Raw genomic sequence first — 23,152 nt, 5'->3', positions numbered from 1 at the left:
TAACTCAATCCAATGGGTCAACTGTCTCAGTTTTCAGGGTTATATTTCAAAGTTGGCAGGCACATCAGACATCTGTGAAGTTGCTTTAAGCCAGATATTCCATACAGCGTAACTGAGGTTTTCTATATATGACAGGCTGTTACCAGTACATGTGCTGAAATTACCCAAATTGAAACAACCTCCTCGTGCATAATGTGATGACACTGCAGGGTCCAGTGGAGTTTGGTTTGGGCACCTGAAGAAAACCATGAGGAAGAGGGTGGTCTTGCCAGAAGGTATAACTGCGACCATCTAGCAGACTGAGAACAAAGATTAGACCTTTCAGAATACAATGTTATCTTCCTCACTTTTCTGTGTTATATCAACATGGTATGTATATTCCCTACTCAAAGATATAGAATGATAGCCCTGCTGTTTCTGAGTCAGGAACCATACATAATTGATTACAAAATCTCAAACAAATACTGGCAGAAACAGCATATTTTAAAGCATCCACTTCTCAGGGCGCCTGGATGGCTCAGTCAGTTAAGCATCTGACTCTCAATTTCAGCTCAGGTCATGATCTCACAGTTTGTGAGGTTGAGCCCCACATCGGACTCTGTGCTGACAGCATGGAGCCTGTTGGGGATTCTCTCCCTCCCTCTCTCTCTGTCCCTTTCCCGCTCTCTCTTTCTCTCTTTCAAGAATAAATAAATAAACTTTAAAAAATAAAAATAAAAAATAAAACATCCACTTCTCTAAGTATTCATTTTAGTTCAACAATTTATGGCACATATTGTTGGTCTAACCCCACCTGAGAGTAGGAATGGGCTAACGTGGGAAGGCAGTGAGGGAAGGTTTTCTGAAGAAAGTTACCGATTCACTGGAGAGAATGGGAGAGAAGGACCAGTCTCAAGTTAAGGTTCAGTTGCTTACAACGTAAGAAATGTTTAGAGACTAGTAAACACAATATTATATACATATTTATTTTTTGAATTCATTTTGTTAATCTATAAAATTAGATTATATAGGGTACTGGTATGTGATAAAGCACTGAATTTTCTATGCAATTTCATACTTGAGATTTAACATTTTCTTCTCTTTTAACTAATCCCAAATCACTACTATGATCAAAATAGATGTCCAGTGACAGAAGTTGAGAATAGTGTTCTCTAACTATTACATTTTAATCTTTTGTCAGTTTCTTCCAAATTATTTATTTCCATTTTCAGGATATATAATTAATCTTCATTATCTTTTATTTTAATTCGAATTTATTGCAAGAAATTATAATTTGTATTCGTAAATTAATTGAGAGAAACTTAAGCACTGAAATTTCCCCACATCTAACACTTATTCTATAACATTTTGACTCTCCTGGATTTCCACTGCCACTACATAACATATCCCACATTAATGCTCTTCATTCTGATGTAGCTAGTGTCCTTAGCGAATTAATTGCTTTTCTGTTAGGATTTATCACACCATTCAATTTTTCCTATCACTCACTATGCCTACTCACACTGCTTTAGACCTTACACAATATTATCTTGGGTAAAAAATGCTTTACAAGTCTGCTAATTGTTCTCTAATCTATCCCCATCTGCTGCTCATTCTCCAACCTTCGTTTGAGTGCTTGCACATGAAGGTGGTGATCTTCCCTTTGGGCTTGACCAATATGGTAGATCGTAAGGTAGGAAGAGAAAGAGTTCAGGATACTTCTTCCTTCCCTGGGTGGCACCTCATTTCTGACCACAGGTAACTTAGAGGACACCCTTTGCCATGGCTCAAGCTCTTTTTTGCACTCTGGTAAAACTCTGTGACAATCTTATTCCATTAGTCTTGAGGATGGTAATGACATATTGATGCTGCTGTTTGTTTTCTGTTTTGTTTTGTTCTTAACTTCGCCTTTCATTATAAACCATCTAGGGAAAATTCCACTTCCACCAGAGCCCAGATTGATATATAAAAGTTAAAAAAAATTAACACTGTTATAAGTTATAATAATGTAATTTTAATTTAAAAAATCTTGATAATATGTGGTCCATGTGTGCATTTTCTTTTTTTAATTTTTAAAAATGTTTTATTTATTTTTGAGAGAGAGAGAGAGAGTGAGTGCGGTGGGTAACAGAGAGAGAGAGACAGAGTGAGACAAAAGATCTGAAGTAGGCTCTGCACGGACAACAGCAAGCCAGATGCGGGGTTCGAACTCACGAACCCGAGATCATGACCTGAGCCACCCAGGCTCTGCTAATGTGTACATTTTCAAACTAAATGTACATCATGTGCAAATATATTCACAAAAACTTTGTGTTTCACATTGATTTATGTTGATAATACATACCTTTTCAGATAAAATACTTCTTATAAGAAAATTTTAGCAGAGGCAAGGGATCGATAATTGGTTTCATAGATTCCTGTATTTTCACCTCCATTTTGGTTCCATTTCTTTTTATAGAAAACAAAAAGCTGCTGGTGTTCAGGGTCACTATTACTTTTTCAGCTTTTTCACGCTGTTCATCCTTTAGCTTAGGATTGCTGAGTTTAGTTTTTAAAAGTTACATTGACTGAAAAATATTAAAATACAAGAGAAACCGTCTTATGTGACATTTTGAAGTTTAAAAAATAGGGTTTTTTTAAAGACCGATAACGCTATTTGCAGTTCACTTAAAGATTTACAGACTCCCTAAATCAAAACTTGGAGATTAAAGAGGATTAAAGATCCCACTGAAGTAAGATTAAATAAAAGTAATACATCATTCTATATATAACCAATATAACCATCCTGGGAACCGGTGCTATCTCATGGACCTGTAAAGTAAGCTGCAAACGAAAGTCATAGATGTACATTTACAATTTATAGCAGTCATGTTAAAAGTTAAAAAGAAACAGGTGACCTTCATTTTAGTAACATTTCATTTAACTCAATGTGCCTAAAATATTATTTTAACATTAATCCACATAAACATTTCCACGAATTCTTCCCTTTTTCTTTTTTCATAAAAAGTTTTCAGCACTCAGTGTGTATTTTTCACTTATAGTTCATCTCAATTCGAACAAGCTACATCTCAGGATTCCAGGAGCTACCTGTGGCTGGAGGCTGTGACTCTAGCATAGCCACTAACATTCTGGATGCCTAAAACTCCAGAATTGGAGTAAGGAGCTTTGCTTTCTGAGATTTCTTTCCTCTTCATCCCAGTACCTATTTTAGCCAGCCTGAAAGATTCTGTTTCTTGGAAGTCCTGATGCCCAAGCTCTTCTGTATATTTCAGTAAGAATCAACAGAACAGATCTCTTTGTGAAGACAACAAAAAAGTTCTGTTCACAATACTTCCTACCAAAGGGAGTTGGTAATCAGAAACCCGAAGGCTCTCGCTATCACTTATTGTGGCCGGCAACAGGTGGTAGATGAGCCCTTACAAGGTACTTCCCCTCGGACCACAACATTGAAAGAACCGACCTTGAGCGGGGCTGGGGGTGATTCCTGCTGAGACCTACCAGGTGCCCTGCTCTCATGCCATCTTTCTGACACCAGCGTGAATGGTTGCATATGGAGTGTAGCTGTCCTCTTCCCTTTGAGCTCAGATTTGCCTGTAATTCCAGTATTTTAAAACAGTGGTTTTACACATACCACTGGAATGCTGCTCAGGACCTAGTCATCAAGGGGCCCGCACTTGGTGTCTTCCCTTCATTGGTAAAAAGATTCAGCGTTTTGTAAGTTTAATCTTAAATTACATTTTAACGAATAAAAGCGTAACCTTTAATTTCTATTACTGTGGACTGTTTTTATTTTCACGCTGATGATCCTGTAGCCAGGTTTATGACAACAGTTCCTAATTGTACAATAGTAAATCTAAATAAGGCAGGTATTTAGATCTAAAAAAGGCAATTATTGTTGCTAGAATAAAATTTTGTGCACAAGCATTCAAACTTAGGAAGTTGTCAATAAATAATTGATTTTATCAGTATATCCTAAAAATATCAAGAAATTGCTGGAAACAATTTGTATTAAATTAAAGTAGACCTTAGCCTCTGAAATTAGATGAACCTCAACCAAGATACCATTTTCCAAATTTCTTAAGCTGTGTGATATAGGGAATTTATCTTAACTCTCTAAATCTCAATTTTCTCATCTGGAACATGGGGATAATAATAGTCTAATTTATAGTTGTGACGGCAAATCAAATAATGATTTAATATGCTTGACACTGTGCCTGGCAATATAAGTAAATGAGTATTGGTGATCATTTATAATTGCCCTTATAGTTTTATCACAGAGCCCCCCATAGTGGATTTCCAGGCTAATGTAAATCCTTCATTCACTCATGGATTCACTTAATATTCACCACAGAGCATCCATATGCTGGGTGCTATGCTAAGCAACAAAGGTACAAAAGGGAATAAATGAACACTATTGCTGCCATCTTAGACTAAGACTGGTCTTAGTCTATTAGAGGATACAGACAAATACCTATTTGACCCTACCAAAGTGCTTATTAGAGGAGGAACTTCCTCTCTGCTTCCAGGAGATTCTGTTCTGAGATTTCCTTTTCTCTTCAAGGCCACCACGGATACTCATTTTTATCTTGGGTTTTCTCTCGGGGGAGATTTCCGTTCTGTGCCCCATAGTCTACCCATCTACTTCTTTTCACGTGGAATGGATCGCAGCATCAGTTGGATTCTACAGCATTTTACTACATCTCTCTAGTTATATTCTTTTCTTGACATGAAAGACACTGCTCAATCTCCTCTGCCTGCGCTTATACCAAATAACTATTTCTCTTGAGCAACTTTGGGTCTGGTGGTTCTGTGTCCTGACTTGATTGTGAGGTGATCCTGTTCTGGCAGGGAGTTTCTGGAAAGCAGCCACTTGAAACCAGTCAGATCACACATAGAAAGGAAAATGTCACAGGCAGTTTATTGTCATGGTGGAGGGAGCCACCAGAATTTATGATTTAAGGGGACTTTCCACTCTTCCAAGAATACATACAGTGGAACCGCCCCAGAAAGCAAAAATTCAAACCTCTTAATTTTCAAAAAGATTGTGATGTGAGGGTGGGGAAGGGAGAAGATATGAGTGTGATGGCTTTTACATATCTTATGCCTATTGTGTAAAAAATGTTCTGTATATTGATCAAGTGCCTTTAGTATTCTGGACCTTAAACTTACAGAAATTTATTTTGCCCCAGGATAAAAACAATAACATGATATTTTCTCTTCCTTTTCTATGCTCTCATTTTAGAATAAGTATTTATCATTAAACTATATATCAAAGTACTGCCAAAAACTTTATAGGAATGTGAGTGAGAATGAGTATGGGTAATCTAGTGAAATATGCATTGTGTACATGACGAATAGTAGTGAGTTCTAGAAGAATGGAAATAGAATGTAAAAGATCAGAAATTTTCAACCCCCCTTCATCATGCAACTAATTTCATCTCATTCTGGACCATGTCCCTTCAGCTTTTTAGACTCTTTGCTTGTTTAATTTCCTTGGCCTAGAAAACTTCATTATTCTTCTCCTAGCAGCAATTATTTTCCTCTTCAGAAGTGGGTCAGAATCATCCTCTCCAAAGAGTCTTTCTTATTTTCTTACTTGAGGCTAAGAAGTCCAAGGGTATTTGGGACATACAAGTATTGCTTTGTTTGTATGTGTATGTGAGGGTAGTTCATTGAGAGCAGGGAGTATGCCCTAGTTCATTATTCACATGTCTACAGCACAGAGAATATCCTATAAAATTTCGTTGAATGCATATGCAAACCTGTATCTTATTCTTAAATATGCTAGACATTTGCTTTGTGAAGCAGGAAATACTAATTAATTTCTCCAGAATCCTGTCTTTGTATCCATACAATATTTGGCAATTACCTTCCAAATAAAACTTGCTGATTATTCTAACAATATGTTACCCTTTTGGATATGTATAACAGTGAGGGTTGGAGAGGATAATTACACTAAGACTCTTACATTGTATCTATTATTTTGAAAGAGAGGTCTAGGGGAAAGAAACTAAATTTTAGAGTCCACATAGTTATACTAGTACACAATGGTATATTAGTATACTCTAGCAATAATTCATTCACTAGTTTTTTCTTAAGACTCTTAGGGCTGATGAATGGACCTTCCATAGAGCTCAGTGTACTCAAGTGAGTAACTTGTTCACATCCATATATACATGGGACACATATGCCTTGCTACCTAGTGGTCTATGCCTTGCCACTTAGTAAGTGCAGCAGAGTTGAGATCAGTTTTTGAAACTGATGAGGGTCGGAAATGTTTTCCTAGACATAACTAACTTTGGATTTTCTCTCCTGCACAAATGTTGACTTTGAATTATTGTGCTATGTCCAGTCTCAGCTCACTGATTCAGCTCTATTGCACTAAATAGTGTGTAAGAGGGAGGTGTCTACAGTCATGCATACATGTGTTTAAATCTTGATCCACTCTCCATGTGTTCTAGGGTTTCCTGAACCTCCACGTTCCTTTTATGGATTAAACACAACAAGTGATACAAACTTCGTAGGTTTCTTGTGAGGATTATAGAATGCTAAGCACAGAGCATGGAAAATTGAAAATACTCAATTAAAGAGAGCTGTGACTACCACCACCACCATTGCTGCTATTATGATGAATATTCTTACTACTGCTATTTCTAGGGAAACATGATCTCAGGTTGGAAAGCTGTTGGAGGTCACCTAACTCAACTCTTCTGTTTTCTACTCCATCACATATGTAAATTTCTTCTACACTGTCCCTGATACATGACTATCCCATATAGTCTTCTTGTCAAATTTGACTTGAAACCTGCCCTAACTGGGAACTGTTTAATTCCTATGAACATTCATTTTATCTTTGGATAGTTCTGACTGACAGAAAGTGTGTCCATGTATGTGCATATGGGTCTATGTGTTCTGCATATCCACCGTATGTGCCTTCTGTGGACATCACCCATTGTGTTCAGTTCAACTGAATGTGGGTGTCATGGACCGGTTATAGTCCTCTTTCCTTGTGACAGTTCTTCACGCATGGAAAGGCTGCAATCATTCTGGCTTCCAGATCCGGGAAATCAATTTTTGATATTTTCAAATTTGAAGATGTTTCCATTCTGATCACTACCCCTAGACATGCTCTGATGTTTCAGTGTCATAAAGAGTATGGCACTGGATCTTGACAGATAGTTTAGGGTGATTATTGCAGATAAATGTTTCTTTAGCTATTTTTGCAAGTCTCTTCCATTGTTGATTCATATTAGGCTTACAGTACACTACTATACCTGAGCCTTTCCACTTTCAAATCTGCAGAGATATTTTGTTGTCTTTCATAACTTAATGTTAAGAAGCTGGATCAAAAAGCAAAATCAGTGCACATTCTTATCCAAACCGTTTTTAAGAAATTAAGTAGGACAAGACTGAGGGTAAAGCCTTGCAAAATATCATTCTTCAGGATAAAAACAGCTGTAAATAAACATTCTTCTGGTATGGTCTTGCTCTCAGATTTATTAAATGTTTCCTTACCACCACATGTATGGCTCTTTACTACTAGAGAAACCATCAGAAATGCTGTCAAATGTATTACAAGAATTCTGATATGCTAAATCTATAGAAGTCTCCGTCTCTGCCTGGATAGTGACTCGGTACAAAATGAGATTTACCTCTGTCCATTTGTTTGCCCCTGCTGACTCCTGGCAGTCATAGTTCTTTCTCTATGCTCAGAAAAGATAATTTTAAAATCTAGTGCAGAATTTCTCTAAATATTGATTATGGGGTTACATAGGTATGACTCAAGAAATGTATCACTTTTTTGAAAATTGAAACTCTTTTTAAAATGTTTTATTTATTTTTGAGACAGAGAGAGACAGAGCATGAGCAGGGGAGGATCGGAGAGAGAGGGAGACACAGAATCCGAAGCAGGCTCCAGGCTCTGAGCTGTCAGCCCAGAGCCCGACACGGGGCTCAAACTCACGAACTGTGAGATCATGACCTGAGCTGAAGTCGGATGCTTAACCGACTGAACCACCCAGGCGCCCCCGAAAATTGAAACTTTTTAATAAAATTTCAGGAAACACATGCACCCTATATTCTTTCCCTAACTAAAATGGTTCAATAGTACTCTAAGTACCATTAGTATGTAAAATCATCTAAATTTATTTTGTCTTACTGTCTTACAATAAATGTAATTTTGCCCTTCTCATTAAAAGGTTGATTTTTTCATAGAGAAAAAGATAATGATAGAAGGATATATACATACAATTGCTTACATTAATTACTACTTTGTTTAGCCCTAGCTTTGGCTGTGAAGTCAGCATGATTATATTTTTCACTTCTCACTGTTCACCTTGGTTATGACTCCTGTAGGTATAATTTATGTTTCCCCAGAATTGTATCTAACCCACTCTAGAAGAAACAGAACACTATCTTTGAAATTATTTTATAATTATTAAAATGAGAACATGTTAAAAGGAGAGACAGAAAACAAACGTTTAGAAAATAACCACTGACCATTTTGAATGAAATATAAACTCTAGACAGTGATTCACATGTTAATTTGTTTTAGAAAATCTGATTGGGTTAAGCATGAGAAGGAAAAAATGAAAGACATCTTCAACTGCATTTAACAAATATCTCTTTCCATCTTGATTCACTCCCTCAATCAACAGACATTTATTGAACAGTTACTAAAACTCATACATTGTGTTGAGGACACAAACATACTGAAATGTAGTCCTTGACTGCAGATCACTCACAGTTTAATAGAGAAAAAAATCAATAAAGAGCAGTAGAGATGTACTTTATTGTTCTAGGTGCTATGATGAAGGTAAGCGTAAGAAATTACAGAACATTGAAGAATCACTGAATCCAATTAGCAATTGGGAATAGGTTAGAAAGCCTTCCTAGGGAATATGACATTCCAGATAAGAGTCAAAAGACAAATAGAGAATAGCCAAACATAGGTAGAAGGGGTAGGGGGTACAGAAGTGGAGCATAATGAGATTAGGAAGCAAAGAGGTTGGGGAGGAAAGGATTTCTAGGAATAGGAAGCTACATGTTTGAAAGCATTGAGACATACTGCTCGGTGCTTGGGAACTCTAAGCCCTTGCATGTAACTGAAGAGTAAGGTGTTTGTGTGACCATGTGTGAGGTGGGTAGGGAGGGGAGCTGCAGCAAGATATGGGTCTAGAATAATGAAGGAACTCCTCTACCATGTTTCATCTTTATAAAATTTTAAGAAAGGGAATGACATGATCAGATTGGTATTCTAGAAACAACAAATTTGCACCACATTACTCAGGATGCACAGAGCGTGTCTGTGACAGTTGAAGGCACTAACCTGTTCTACCCGTACGGGTTCAATTTCTACGACTCAATATGGATGTGGTACAAACGTATTTGCAGTGGCTGCCAAACCCTAAAGTCAAAAGACTTTCTAAGCAGCAGACGGAAACTCTAAAAGTTCAGCAGAATATTATGTAACCTATGTGTGCCCTCTAGTCAGTTTTGAAGATACTGACTTTATCTTTTGTTCTATTCAATTTGACACAATTGACCTACTGTGAAGAATCATATAAATTCCCAAATCGTCTGGGTGATCACATGGTGATGCAAAAAAGCACTTGGAAAAACATACCTCCAAGCTGATGAGTGAAAATCTGTGCAAATTATTTAACCTTTTCTACAAATTTAAGAGGGAAAACTGTTTTCTCTAATGAACACGTAATGTATTTTTCAGACAAGCAAATTATTTTTATTAAACCAAAGCAAGGAGATAGTTATAATTCACTCATCTGAAGGTTATTCATCTGGCATACTTGCTTCTCTGGAACACAGCTAAGAACTCACAGATAAAGAGAAAAATGTCTTGTGAGAAGTCAAATAAATATCCTAAGTCTCCACATCAAAGCTTGTGTAACTTCCTAAAAATGTTTTCACATCTCTGTTCATCAAATCCTGTGGACTTGTATGTTATCAAAAATCTAAACAAGTTTGGTAGTCACGGTAGATGATCGATGACACTGTGACTGAGCGTATTTGTGGCAGGGGGATGTTTGTATGTGGGCTTTAGAGTTTGATTGGGCTCATTTTGGAGGCATAGATTAAATAGTACTTGATGGCAGGTGAGAAGCAAAAATTAGAGACAAAGAAAAAATCCTGAAAGCACACCAAAAAAGAAAAAAATCTTTCAAATGGCCGTAATCTGTAGCCATTTATAGCAGGATTGTATCTGTCCAAAACAGACATGTAATTCATTATGTTGACTTTTTTCCAAGAAAATGTGAAAGGGTTCATTTTTATGAGGGTTTTTCATACCAAATGACCAAAATATATTAAAAATATTAAAAAATAACCTTCAATTATCTCTAAATCACTCACACTGAATCCCTACTACCAGATACTGAAAGGATAAATGAATTTCTGCAGTTTTTGTTTAAATAATAATTTACATTATACATGTTCAACATAACTTCTCATTAAAGCATCTATTAACAGTAATTTATTGTTGGGTTTTCAAAGTATTTTCTATAATAAAAATCAATAGTTCTAACAAATGGCAGGGAGCCCAGAGCTCAATGACACAATACTGTTTTCTAAGTATTTATTATGTGCTTTCATTTAATATTTATCATAAACATAAGAGGCATATATGCTCAGCTTAACTTAAAGATTTGGAAACTGAGGCTTGAGAGGCTGGCCCAAAGTGACAAAGATAGTAAAGTAACCGAGTCTCACTTCCAAACCCAGGTTTGCATTACTAAGTGCTTGATGCTTTCACTGCACCGTTGTGTATCTTCAGGGCTTCTGAATTCCAGTGATTGGCATGCTTACAGATGACACATTGAAGCCTTTTAGGGGATATGTATCAGGTTGCAATTGGCTGCTTCTCCCCAGCATCCAGTTATCTACTCAAGTGCCAAGCTGCTCTATCTTTTATCTTTTTAACACTTGCCATTGTCTGAGTGTCTGCAATTTGCTGCCTGGCACTGGTTGGAATAAGAAACAGTTGTTGCTATTGTTGCCCCCAACCCTACTGTAAATTCCTTTCATTGTGGTCGTTGCTGCCACCACTGTTTCTCAGCTCTGTAGATTACCATACCAATTGATCACTTCTCTCCACTCTTGAAACTCTACTGTGTAATGTGCAGTTTTGCACATGAGCTGTGAATGTCACCACCTAATGCGAAGTTCTACATTATTCCATAAGAGTAAAGACCAGAGTTCACTAAATATAGCCTTTATTTTTCAACGATTTTGGAACTATATTTGTAATTACTGGATATATTAGAACCATGTCAACCATCAAGACTCTTATTAGGTTATTTCCATGTCAGAATAATTCTGGAAACCTGAGAATTTCTGAAGATTGAGGCTAGCCAGCAAGCTATTTGCGTGCGTGCGTGCGTGTGTGAGTGTGTGCATGTGGTAAATGAAAGGCATAGCAAAAGAAGAATGAGGAAATTTAGGGATTTAAAACTAAGATTACTCAGGTCTTAATTAATTAAATTAATTAAATCCCAGGAAACTATTTACCACCTTTATTTATGTGGTTCATTAAACATGATTTAATTGCCAATAGTGTAAAGCAATGTTATGATTATAAAATAATGTATAAATTAAGGTGGACAGTTTATCAACAAAGTCACAAACCACTAATGGATTTGTGGAGTGGATGGTGAGTAGCATTTGAAAATGTGATACAGTAAATAAAGAGACTAATACAGAAAAATTCTTTGATGTAAGGTTCAGTACAGATTGTGTTCTGCTCCTAAGAAGCAAGGCAGTCTATAAATCACTCCTAACAAATAGGGTCAGGCATACATTGTCATACCTCAGCATAATTCTGGGGCAGACATAGGCAAGGCTAAGGGCTATAGCAACAGACTTCAAGTTCAAGCATAGGCATTTGCAGTCTTAGACAAGAATCCTTTCCATTGGATGTCTTGTTCTTGACACCATTCAAGGCTGAGATTAATAGCAACCTATAATATTCTTCGATAAAAGAGAACACAAGAAACAAGTAGTGTTAAATGTGAAAGATAACAGGGAACAGGAAACAGAGACATTCCTGTCATCCATAGTTAGCTCAGATTTTCAAGATCACTTTCACGATGAAATATTGAAAATTAACACCAAAGACCACACTGTGGACACACTGTCATATCATTTTAGTTTATGTACTGATAGTCTTTAGAGAACACTTCCTTATGCATGTTCCTGACCATTGTATTCTTTTACTTTAGCATTTGGGAAATACTCACACTCAAACTCACACTCTTCCTGGGGACTTTTGCTAAGCATTCTGGGACACAGTGATTTCTATTTTCCATAGAGATCTTATAATCTTCACTACTTGCTTTCGTCCTTGAATATATATTACCTTAAAATATGTGGTATTTTCAGAAATTTAATATGAATAAAGTAGGACAGTTTTTGATGGGGGAGTAATTAGAAGCAAAGAGACTATTTTAAAACATATGTGCCTAGCGCCTGATGAAGAGAATTGGAAGAAGAGAGAAAAAGGGTACTTCTATGAATTCTTGGTATTCATAAAATGTAGAATTTAAAACGTGCCAGCCAGTTTTTTCAAAACTAACTTCTAGAATGTTTTCCATAGTAAAGTCAAGTCTTTGAAAAATTCTTTTGCGTTTTCTCTAAAGTTTGGAGCCATCTGCAGTGTGATCTAATGCTTTGGGTTTTTCCCCAAGTTGGTTTATATGTATAATGTGTCTCTTGAAAGATCTAGACCTTGTTATCTACTGCTATAGTAGGATAGTATTTTTCAACATGTGTTTCATTGAAATATTGTCCAGCTAGACATTCTTTGATTAGAGCCTCTAAGTGAAATGACTTTGAGAAATGCTGCCTAACCGAAGCTCTTGTGTTTGTTTGTTTTAAGTTTATTTTATTTTGAGAGAGAGAGAACATGAGCAGGGTAGAGGCACAGGGAGAAGGAGAGAGAGGATCCCAAGCAGACTCTGTGCTGACAGGCACCCCAACCTAAGCTCTTGTTGATCAGCATTTAAAATATTTGTCATTTGGGGAGCCTGAGTGGCTCAGTTGGTTAAGCATCTGACTCGACTTCGGCCCAAGTCACGATCTCACCACTCATGAGATCCAGCACCCTGTCGCTGAAAGCATGGAGCCTGCTTAAGATTCTCTCTCTCCCTCTCCCTCTAACCCTCTCCCACCCTGTGTCTCTAAATAAATAAATAAACTTAAAAAATATTTGACATTCTCTAATATGAAAGTATACATAATTTAAAACTATACCAAGCTCTCTTTAATTAGAGATCAATTTTCAATGAATAATATTAATTCACAATTATATAAGGAATTTTTGATATGGCGCGCTGTCATTCTTAATGTCTGTAACACACATCACAGAGAACGATGTATTTTTAAGAGAAGACTTGAGTGTCATCACAGCTTTAAATATAACCCGTAGAGATAGCCTGTTATCACCACTGTAACCAGTTCCCTCTTTCTATCTTTCTATTTCTTCAATCACTTTGGGAAAGCAAATCCCAATGGTAGCATGCCATTACAACAGAAGATGATAACAAAAAGGCTCAAGTAGGGAATGCTCAACTTTAACCTGATTTTGCTCTAATCATTTCCCACACTATAGCCTAAATGTTGCTAAAATAACTCATTAATTCAAGAAAAAGGAACCCATCATACCAGTTAAAATTACAATTAAAAAAAAAAAAACAAAGTGAATGAGTTCAATGTAAGTAGCTTGAAAGAGACATTTAGTAAGTCTTAGTCTATATGAAGTCCTCTTCTCTGCTCTCCCCACCTGAAATATATTTCAATTAAAAGACATTGCAACTTCCATAACACATTAAACACAAATTGACAACCTGGGCATATTTTAGCTTTTGTCTTTACTTTCAACTGATTTATGTGAATGCTGTTCTGTTAGGTGCTGTGGACATGAGTATTCCACCCTGGGAGTGGCTATGTCATTTGAAATTTGCAGATTACACACCAAGAAATATGAAACAAAAGGAAAAAAGTACTTTTCAAAAGTTTAATTTATTAATTCCTACCTGTCCAAACCTTGATGTCCAGTTCTAGGTACAATTCTTAGTTTGGCATATATTTACCTCTTATATCATCTAGTTTTACTATATTTTGGAACATTATGATAATGCTTTCCAGTGGTTGATATTTTTTCAACTGCAAATACTGGGTAACATGATCAGGGGCAATGTGTTTCAATGGATTTAGGGAAGAATTTTCAAAATTTTAGATAGGACAGTGCCTAACTGAATGGAATGAGGAGAAAGAGTATCCTAGAAAAATACTTTTTTGGGTCTTTATTATCTTAAATATATAAAACAGGTTTTCTAAACATTCTAATTGTGGTAAAATATAGGAATATAAAATACTATCCTAGGTTTACCTTTAATTTTCTAAGTTTAAGAATACAAATTTTCTAACTCTTAAAAACATGATATTTAGTTTCATCATGCCTCTTCAAAACTGAGGTCACAACTGTGCTGGCTAACCATAAAGTTTTAGCTGCATTTAGAGTGAAGGCCACATTGTTAAAAAATGCTGACTGTTCTAAGTCACTGCTCGTTAGAACCACTGACATGAGTGGTGCTCTGAAGGGGTCCATGTGTCTTCCATTCTCGACACTTTCTTTCCCGTGGAGTAAATAGGGTTGACCGTATCTTTTGCTCATATCTACATCAACACTGCCCAGAGGAACATCTTATGTCACACATTTTGGAAAATATATAAATATATAAAATAATAGTAAACGATTAGTATATTCAACTTCAGTGTAGCTCTATTGTTTTTAAATTATCAACTCTGATATAATTTATTCTCATTCGATGAAATAGACAGCACTACCAATTGGAAGTCCAGATTAAGAAAAACAACTAAATTGCCACAGTTTTACTTCGCTGGTATTTTAAAAGCCAGATGATCTAAGAATATACACATTTACTTATCTCACAAAGACGTAATCACACTGTCATCCATTTTTGAACCACGAAAGATGGATAGTATAACATGTGCTTAAAATGGATTCATTAATTATCAAAATAGATAAGTGTTTCATCAGGTATATACAGCAGATAACATTTATCTTTTCTCATAGAAGAAAAAAGATTAAAGTAATTCTTGGACTCATATTGGGGAAGAAAAAAGCCTGCTCTACTGAGTCTTTCATAATATGACACCAGGAAATAGACTTTGCCACATATGGTAGAGTCACACAAGCATAGATAGAGACAAATTATTTCATATTCAACTGGGCAGCTGATTGCTGAGTAAAGCCATTCATTCCATCATAAATATTCCACAGCCTTTATTTTGTTTCTTTATAAACATGGAGCCACCACAAAAATAAACAATAAATGTTAGAAATTTTGTTTTTTTCTGACACGTCTCTCAGAAATTGCAGAAGATTCTCCCCCATAGAATGCAACAGGCTGTTAATAACAATGGTAAGCTGTAACATGTAACCAATCTCAATGGTGACCATTGTAATGTAGGGCATTGGACTTACAGGGGAATGACTCATCAACCGATACCAATTGATTCTTTCCATATTTTAAGTATGACAGATTAAAATAAACAATTTTTACATTTCTCTGAAAATTGAAAAGTTCTTATTAAAACAGTTTTCTTCTGTTACATTTTTTCTTAATTAAAAATTTGCTTTTTCCTCATAAAGTACTTAAAACTTAAGAATTCTATACACTTAAGTATATTTAAACACACCTGAAGGGAGAAAAATAATATTCTTTTAACTGTTGTCAATTTTAGTCAGAAATAAGTGGGTAATAGGAGCCAGTAGGCAAAATGGAAGTGAAATCTACTTTCCACTGGAAAATAGCTGGAAATTATTTAACAGAATGTATAGTCATATTTTATATGGATTACTAAAATCACTGATGAAATAGATTTCACAAATTCATTTATCTGCTTTCTCATGAGTTTCTCTTAGATTGCTCAATTGTTGATTAATAAATGCCTCTTGATTGTGCTTGTTCCATATTTCACATTCTTGAGTTAAGGAGCACTTAGGTCACATGACCACATAAAGCTCTACCCCTTTTCAAGTTCCTGTACTTTGGGGCTGAGAATATCTTGCAATGTTTTCTAACAAGTTAAAAACACATTTTATGCACAAGAATTGCATGTTTCTATTTATACACTTTTGAATGGCTTATCTTTTGTTATGTATTGTAAAATATTATATTCAGTTTGTTTCTGCCATTTGCTAACAGTAAATGACTCATACACAAGCATCCTATTGGAGCGTGCTCTATGAAAGCCGAAAAAACATAATTTCTGTTGCCTATTCGTTTTTAAATAACTGATAGATGCAATATTTGTGTGTTTGTGGCATTCAGTTTAACCACATTATCTTACTGTCAGATTTACACTTATAAAATTCTATGCAATCAAGTAAGTTCTTTTAAACCTAGTGTATATTGTGATATTGATCATGCCAAATGCTTTGAATTGTAACACCACTGACTGGATAACATACTCCTCTCCATGTTGCAATTCACTGAATAATGTATTACTGCTTAGGGTGGAGACACATGAAATAATTCAGTTGTTAGTAAACTACTTAAATGCACTTTGCCAACCTGAGTGAAACAAATGTGTGGGGATATTAAAAGGAAAATACCAGAAATGAAAGCAGTCAGATTTGTGTGTTCTTTAATTTTAACTGTACTCTACTAGCAGAATTCAGGTTTGCCCTTTGAATCATTATCAATTCATTTGAGGACTCAAATAAACATTGATAAAGGGCTCCAGGGAAACATAAATGGCAAGAATGCTCGGAACAGGAATATAGACACAGGCCACTGTTTTGGGAAGACAAAGCTTTTCTCGCTAAGGGTGTGCTGATGGTTTGTGTTTCTACAGATTCTTATGAATGTTTTAATCCATAAAAACTTAAAATTAATTCAATAAAGAAAAGAGGAAGTTAAATAACTTAATCTCTTGCTATTTTGCTAAAGCTGAGGTAAATTTCTAAACATATTATTTTAAAGTTATTGGACTTTTAGTGCACAGTGTTACTGGGAACTATTAACACAATTCTACAAAAATTAAAGAATTTCTGAACCATTCTATGAATTACTAGATATATTTTGGCGAATGCCAACCATGTCCCCCAAATTGAAATTATTCACGGTTTACCTACTCAATAGTATTGTTTATGTTCAACTAAGTTTAACTGAAAATATTCAAAAACTAATTTTGTGAAAAATATTTGTTAAAATAAACTTTTTAAAATATAAAATGTTATAATAAAACATCAATTGAAAAGAAGAAAAACAAATAATAAATAAATTCCTGGAAATAACCTTTCTAAAAACACTGAAACTTTTTCTTTTTATAACATCAAGTTGTACTAAATATTTCTATTCGTGTGTACATAACCAAATATTTCAGTCCTAGTTCAAGGGTTAACGTGCATGAGGTTGTAAAATATATGACATGTGGAGAGTTATTTTATTCATTAAAACGCATATTTTTCTACAGTAAGTATATTCCTTCACTCTTAAAAGTCAGTGTAAATAACGAGCGAGTACAAAATTCACGAATTATGTTAGATTTAGCTTGCAGCAGATTGAGTGACAGCCATTTTTCTGCACATCTCCTCCAGCTTCACTCCAGATTAGAACGGGCACCTTCCCCTATGCAAATGAATATCTAATTAGAGACACCTCCCAGTCAATAAGCCACTTTCTTATCACCAGTTATATTACCTGACAAGCCCTTTCTCTCCAGTCCTGGCCCACCAAGAATCTTCATTCATTTTCTCTTCTTCTTCTCTGCAAAGTGAACTGATCCCGCATAATCCCTGGAATAATGTAGTTTCTCTTGTGGAAAAGCAGCTTCCCTCTCCCCCTTTTACATCAAGCTAATGGAGCCAGTAGGTATCCTATTGATCTTTTCTCTATATGGTTTCCACAAGGATTTGACAGACTTCCTTACAGGTTAAACATCCAGGCTTTCTGAAGTGGCTATAAAGCTTTGTTTTTGATTTTTCTAACTTTTTTTTTTGAAACCCTTGCTCATCTGTAATCTTTAAAAGCTCAGTTGATGCCATGCAGAGCAAAGCCTTATTTCTTTGCAGAACTAATCTAGACACTGTCTAGTGTTGAGTACAGTTGTCTGATTCAAATCTTCTGTTACAAAGCAGATGACATCTAGCTAGATGTCATGAGAAGAGCCTAACAATGACAATTCACTTATCCCTTAGAAAGAATCAATTCTCCCACAATGCATCTGTCAGAGAACTCTCACTCAGTAAAAGCAATTTTTCTAGCTGTCTGACACTGTAATTGCTCTTAAATTTTCAATGAACGTTTTACAAGGACTCCCCTGAACCATGATGAAAAACTTAACTTTTTTCTAAAAATGAGAGGCTGACAGGATGAAAGAGGTCTTTCTCTTTAAAGCCTTGCTTGCTTGAGTAGGAATTCTTTCATATCATCAACAAGCTGTTGAATAGAGGATAGATTACTTTCCATTTATTTCATCAATCAGATTAAAGGCTCTCCTTCACAATGCCCTTTAAACAAGAGCTGTTTATGATGTCCTCCCAGGTTTGACTTTAATGTAGTATTAAATCACTATGGACAGTGGAGTCGGTAAGGAATATAAATATGATGAATATCTGACAACATTTAGGTATTACATATATTTTCGTCATTATCTTCATTCTTGTCATAAAAGAGAGGTAAACAGAAGATGAAAAAACACTTATAAATTTGCTAATTTTCACTCTGAAAAAAAAATTCAACACAATTTCCTTTTATGGATTAGTAAGCAGAAATGCCAAGCATAGCAGTGATTTTTTTTTTCTCTCAGATGAGTAATTTAAAAGAAAAAAAATTAGAAAGTAGAAATTTCTTCATTTCCATTCTTTTCTAAATACACAATTACAAGCTTGAAAGACAGAACTCTGAGTCCACACGTTCTTTGTTCCTTCAGACCTAAAGAGTATAGGTGGTATAGATAACCCTCTGTTTCAAGATTTTCGAAAGTAAAACAGGTCCAAAGGACTGTTTATGATTTTATCGACAATATGACAGTCTTTTCGGAGAGCTGTGTGTGTCAAATAGGTTAAAATCATCATTTTTGCCATGTATGTGTGCATGAATGTGCGTATTTCGTGAGTAAATGACAAAAAAATATATGTATCAAAATTCCTTAATTCAGATATATGATGTAACTGTGATCCAACCTTCTGTTTTGGGTACACAGTGATATTGAAGCTGTTTTAAGATAAAAATATATTTTAAATTTCAATCTCTAATATGAATTACCCAAGAGTAGAAGGAAATTATATCGTTATTGCAGAAGTTTAAAAATGTCAAATTGTGGAGAGGAGTTTTACAGCGATCTCATCCTGTCTTCTACCGTATATATGCAGCCCCTGAATGACTGCTCTGGTATTTTCCCATCCTCAGCTGGAAAATCTTCAATAACTGAAATTTCACTGCATCCCCTGGCAGTTTAGGTATTTTCTCACAATTCTATGTGTCAGAAAATATTCTTCTGATACTGAGTCCCAATCTTTATTCTATGATATATTACCCATTGTTCTGTAGGCCATTGTTTTTATATAAACCAAATTTTACAATATATGATACTTGAAACAATAAGTATTCAAGTATTAAGAGAGTACTTTTTTGAAGACAATTCTCTCTTCCTCCCCACCTTTCCTTTTGAAGGTAATCACTGTCAGTTCCTACAACAGGTTTTTATGTATTCATTGCAACAATTTAATAGGAACAAATCACCCAGGCATTTCTTCTCCATAATCTCATTGAATCCTCAATCAGTATATCTATGATAGACATGTCTTTTATTCAGAGAAAGAAAATGAGGCAGGAAAAGATTAGATAAATTGACCAAGTCACGTAGTTAGTAACTAGAGAGTCAAAATTTAAGCCTGCATTTGTCAGGCTTCAAAGGCCACCATCTTTACGTATTTTCACGCTGTCAATAAGCCTTCTTATGGCACTGCCCTTTTTTATTTGCTTTCTGATTTTGCATTTCTCTAAACGTGGCAACCATAAAAGTGGTAGCAGGAAAATAGGGGACACTTGGGTGGCTCAGTCGGTTAGGCTTCTGACTTCAGCTCAGGTCATGATCTCCCCGTTTGTTCGTGGGTTTCAGCCCTGCGTCAGGCTCTGGGCTGGCAGCTCAGAGCCTGGAGCCTGCTTCGGATTCTGTGTCTCCCTCTCTTCCTGCCCTTCACCCCCCTCTCTCTTTCTCTCAAAAGAAATAAATAAACTTAAAAAAACTATTCGTGGGGTGCTTGGGTAGCTCAGTAGGTTCAGCATGTGAATTTGGCTCAGGTCATGATCTCACGGGTTCGTAGGTTTGAACCCCGCGTCAGGCTCTGTGCTGAGGGCTCAGAGTCTGGAGCCTGCTTTAGATTCTGTGTCTCCCTCTCTCTCTGCCTCTCCCTCATTCACATTCTGTCTCTGTCTCTCAAAACTGAATAAACATGTTAAAAATTTTTTAAAAAAAAGAGAAAATAGGGTGGGGTGCCATGCTTCAGACAAGAATTATAAGGACAATGATCAGAATGGTGACCGTGGGTATAAACATGAGTGGATAGATACCTTTCTCTGTGTCTTCCATCTGTTTCTCCTTTCCCCCTTCCTTATCTCTTTCTTCTCTTATTCACACGCACTCACATGCATTTTTGTTAATTTTCTCTTCCGTCATAACCTTGCCATGTGTTATAGCATCTAAGTCATTGATAAAATGTTTGCAATAGGTAGGGTTGAAAACTGCACTTTTCAACATTCCACTGAGACACTTTCCTACTGGCTAGTAGAAATCCATTAATTGACAATATTTCTGTCACTTACCAATTCCCCTGGATAAATCTAGTTGTCAAGTTCACTCTTCTCAATGCATCAACAAGAATCTCACTATAGGTTCTATCAAATGCCTGTATTTCATAAACTTTGTGTTTGGCATTATCCTATTAGGACTGTACCAGAAATTGTGGCTAATTTGGTGTGATTTGTTTTAGAGATCAGAAAAAGAAAATCAGCCCTTTGTTTCTCGTTTTTAAAAATCTTTCTTTTTTAAGTTCATTTATTGGGGGGGGGGCAGAGAAAGAGGGAAAATCTCAAGCACCCGCCACACTGTCAGTGTAGAGCCAAAGCAGGGCTCGAACTCACTAAACCACAAGATCATGACCTGAGCCGAAATCAAGAGTCCGACCCTTAACCAACTGAGCCACCCAGGTGACCCTCTAATTTTTAAAATCTTATGCAAGTCATAACTTACATACACATGAGACATTGGTTTCTACCTGCCTTTTGTTAACCATATGCCTTGTACTGTCTGCATTTGCCTTTGTAAAAAGTCTGAGTTCCTCTCAGAGATTCTTAGACGATCTCTTTATGGGGGACTGGAGATGGGACATTAATTTTCAGCTATGGAGTAAGAATTTTCTTCTTGGAAATCTTAATTTCTATAGATAACTTTCTGTTTAGTATCTCATTTCATAGATTTATATGTTCATTTCTTTGTTCTATTTACCCTGGGTTTTGTCCAGGTTGGGTAGACCACTTAGGAAAAAGAATCTCATTTGATTTTATTTTCCTTCCTTTAACCTGTTCTTTTTCATTTGGTTCCAATTTCACTAAGAACACTGAGAATTTCAGGGGACAGTTCCCTGTTTCCTCCACCAATACGTACCAAGTTATATACATTTACTTGTCTGAGTCTCATTCTGCCACCTTCTGCTCTGGCCACCACTTCTCTTCCCCCTTGAGGTACTTGTTTTACTATTCTCTTTCTCATGTCTGTAAACTCCCATTCTACTTTTCATTGCTCTTAACAAATAATCTGGATTAAGTCTCTACCATTAAAAATATATAAAACCTACGCAACAAAAAGTCTACTTCATTTAGTTATTCTCATTTCCCTCCTTTCCCCATTACAGTCAAGATTCTTGAAATAGCAGACCAACTTCAACATCATTACTTTCCTTCCCTCTCTTTCAGTCCTCAATCTACTGGAGTCCAGTTTTAGATCTAGTCAACTAAAATTACAATTCCCATATCCTTATTTTCTTTTATCTTAGTTATTTTTCTTTGGTATTTGATACTATAACTAAATATGTTGAACTCTGAGTTACTAAATGTTCTGGTTACTTCCCAGAATGTTCATCTTTTTCAGGGCGCCTGGGTGGCTCAGTCGGTGGGGCGTCTGACTTCGGCTAAGGTCGTGATCTCATGGTTTGTGAGGTCCAACCCCACATTGGGCTCTGTGCTGACAGCTCAGAGCCTGGAGCCTGCTTTGGATTCTGTGTCTCCCTCTCTCTCTGCCCCTCCCCCATTCATGCTCTCTCTCTCTCTCTCTCTCTCTCTCTCTCAGAAAGAAATAAACATTAAAAATTTTTAAAAAGAAAGGTCATCTTTTTCTTTTTGCACTTGAAATATGAGTTTTCCTTTAGGTTCCATTTTTAGCTCTCTATTTTCTCACTATATTTTCTTTCTAGATGATATCATTCAAATCCAAGCTTTATCTATTGGCTATGAACTCTTCATTTCCATCTCAGGCTTCTCTTTGAACTCTAAATCCAAATATCTAACTGTACATGCTCTACAATTTCACTGGTTTTCTACTGTTTGAATGAACAAAGCTGGTGCTTCCTTTTCTATGTGTCTTCTTGTTTCCTACCTGCTCTGAATTTGAATGCAAAGGGGATTATGACTGATACTTAATGAGCACAACATGAACTTCTCTTTAAGTTAAACCAAAGACTTACATTCATGGTCAATAGAATCAGTAGAAATAATCAAATGGAATTCATCTGGTTTCTATAATACTATACACACCAACCTACCCAAATTTGCCACATTCTCTTTCTGTCCTATTACAATATTGGGTGTAATGCCTTGTGCCAAACCTATCCAAAGCAATCACCTTCATCATGTTTCCAAATACCATCTGCTCTAGGCTTCCCAGTTGCTTGGTGAACAACACACACACACACATATACACACATATAAGTATATATATGCAATTGTTTCACATTATCAATTTTTTTCTATTCACACTGGGTCATATCCATCAGCATACCTCCTTCTTCAGTAACTCCAAAATCTTAGAAAATGTTGGCTTGGCTTTGGGTGCCTGGGTGGCTCAGTCGTTG

This window comes from Acinonyx jubatus, chromosome A1 (genome assembly GCF_027475565.1).
Source record: "Acinonyx jubatus isolate Ajub_Pintada_27869175 chromosome A1, VMU_Ajub_asm_v1.0, whole genome shotgun sequence".
Taxonomy (NCBI): Eukaryota; Metazoa; Chordata; class Mammalia; order Carnivora; family Felidae; genus Acinonyx; species Acinonyx jubatus.
Note: the sequence above shows the minus strand (reverse complement) of the source record.